The 2,500-nt window shown below is 43.0% G+C and overlaps 1 long non-coding RNA gene across 2 annotated transcripts in view; it reads left to right on the top strand.

Annotated features, from left to right (window-relative positions):
• Positions 1–2,500, top strand: part of LOC135092116 (uncharacterized) — a 152,533-nt gene that overhangs the window by 37,826 nt on the left and 112,207 nt on the right. The window lies entirely within an intron of this gene.

Below are 2,500 nucleotides of genomic sequence, written 5' to 3'. Positions count from 1 at the left end.
GAGAGAGAGAGAGAGAGAGAGAGAGAGAGAGAGAGAGAGAGAGAGAGAGGCATCCTTACTTACCGGGATGAGAAATGAAACGAACCAAAGTAGTGTATGATAGGAAACCTTCAATTTAATTTACCTCCTCTTCCTCCTCCTCCTCCTCCTCCTCCTACTACTACTACTACTCCTCCTTTTCCACCCACTCCTACTTGTCTACTCGTCCTGCAGTAAGAGGCAAATAATGGAGTGTCTGTTTCTTTCCAGTTTTTCCCTTCATACTATTTTTTTTTTTTTTTCACTCTAGCGGCTCTTCTGCGCCTCTCTCCCTGTGCCTTTGCCTGAGTGAGAGTCAGTGAGAGTCAGTGAGAGTTTAAAGGGAACAAGAGGTCCATGCTTAATGAGGTATTGGTTCAGTTGTACAGCGAATGTTTTTGTTGTTCTTGGTGGTGGTGCTGGTGGTGGTGGTGGTGGTGGCGGTGGTAGTGGTGTTGGCGTGAAGTTGTTGTTGCCCTTGTTGCAGTAGTAGTAGTAGTAGTAGTAGTAGTAGTAGTAGTACTAAGAATAGTAGTAGTAGTAGTAGTACTAAGTAATAATAGTAGTAGTAAGAGTTGATGTAGTAATTATTGTTATTATCAGCGTTGTCATCGTTGTTGTTGCTGTTGTTGCTTTGTTGTTGTTACCCTCATCGTTGTTTTGTTGTTGTTGTTGTTGTTGTTGTTGTTCTTGTTGTTCTTGTTGGTGTTGTCATTGTTGTTGTCGTTTTTTTTTTTTTTTTTCATGTTAGAGGGACACCTGCCAAGGGCAACAAAAATCCAATTAAAAAAAAAGGCCCACTGAGATGCCGGTCCCCGAATAGGGTCCAAAGCAGTAGACAAAAAATGAAGGATTTGAAAGCAGTAGACAAAAAATAAAGGATTTGTCTTGAAACCTCCCTCTTGAAAGAATTCAAGTCATAGGAAGATAAAAATACAGAAGCAGGCAGGGAGTTCCACAGTTTACCAAAAAAAAGGATAAATTATTGAAAATACTGGTTAACTCTTGTATTAGAGAGGTGAACTCCTCCAGGAAGAGAGTGGGTGACAGGACAGAACCCTGAGGAACACCACTGTTAATAGATTTAGGAGAAGAACAGTGACCGTCTACTACAGCAGCAATAGAACGGTCAGAAAGGAAACTTGAGATGAAGTTACAGAGAGAAGGATAGAAGCCGTAGAAAGGTAATTTGGAAATCAAAGCTTTGTGCCAGACTCTGTCAAAAGCTTTTGATATATACAAGGCAACAGCAAAAGTTTCACCAAAATCCCTAAAAGTGGATGACTAAGACTCAGTAAGGAAAGCCAGAAGATCACCAGTAGAGCGACCTTGACGGAACCCATACTGGCGATCAGATAGAAGGTTGTGAAGTGATAGATGTTTAAGAATCTCCCTGATTCAAAAACTTTAGATAGGCAGGAAATTAAAGCAATAGGACGGTAGTTTAAGGGATTAGAACGGTCACCCTTTCTAGGAACAGGGTGAATGTATGCAAACTTCCACCAAGAAGGAAAGGTAGATGTTGACAGACAGAGCTGAAAGAGTTTGACAAAGCAAGGTGCAAGCACGGAGGCACAGTTTCGGAGAACAATAGGAGGGATCTCATCAGGTCCATAAGCCTTCCGAGGGTTTAGGCCAGCGAGGGCATGGAAAACATCATTACGAAGAATTTTAATTAGAAGCATGAAGTAGTCAGAGGGTGGAGGTGAGGGGAGGAACAAGCCCAGAATCGTCCAAGCAAAGGTTTGAGCGAAGAGTTCAGCTTTAGAGATAGATGTGATAGCAGTGGTGCCATCTGGTTGAAATAAAGGAGGGAAAAAAAGAAGCAAAGTTATTGGAGATGTTTTTGGGTGGATGCCAGAAGTCACGAGGGGAGTTAGATCTTGAAATATTTTGACACTTTCTGTTAATGAAGGAGTTTTTGGTTTGTCGGAGAACAGACTTGGCATGGTTCCGGGCAGAAATATAAAGTGCATGAGATTCTGGTGATAGAAGGCTTAAGTACCTTTTGTGGGCCACCTCTCTATCATGTATAGCACGAGAACAGGCTGTGTTTTAAACCTTCCAAGGTTTAGAAGGTTTAGGTCGAGAAAAAGAGTGAAGAATGTACGCCTCCATTCCAAACACTATCACCTCTGTTATGCGCTCGGCACACAGAGACGGGTCTCTGTCACGGAAGCAGCAAAATGCCTCCTCAGGTTTCCCCAAGTAGCAGAGGCAAAACGCCAGAGGCACCTCCGCTTAGGGGGATCCTGAGGAGGGATTGGAGCGATAGGACAAGATACAGATATGAGATTGTGATCGGAGGAGCCCAACAGAGAAGAGAGAGTAACATTATAAGCAGAAGGATTAGAGGGTAAGAAAAGGTCAAGAATGTTGGACGTATCTCCAAGACAGGAATACCTGTAGGGTGTTGCACCAATTGCTCTAGGTCGTGGAGGATAGCAAAGTTGAAGGCTAGTTCACCAGGATGTTCAGTGAA

This window comes from Scylla paramamosain, chromosome 39 (assembly GCF_035594125.1).
Source record: "Scylla paramamosain isolate STU-SP2022 chromosome 39, ASM3559412v1, whole genome shotgun sequence".
Taxonomy (NCBI): Eukaryota; Metazoa; Arthropoda; class Malacostraca; order Decapoda; family Portunidae; genus Scylla; species Scylla paramamosain.
The sequence above is the reverse complement of the archived record's forward strand: the minus strand, read 5'-3'. Positions and strand labels throughout refer to the sequence as shown.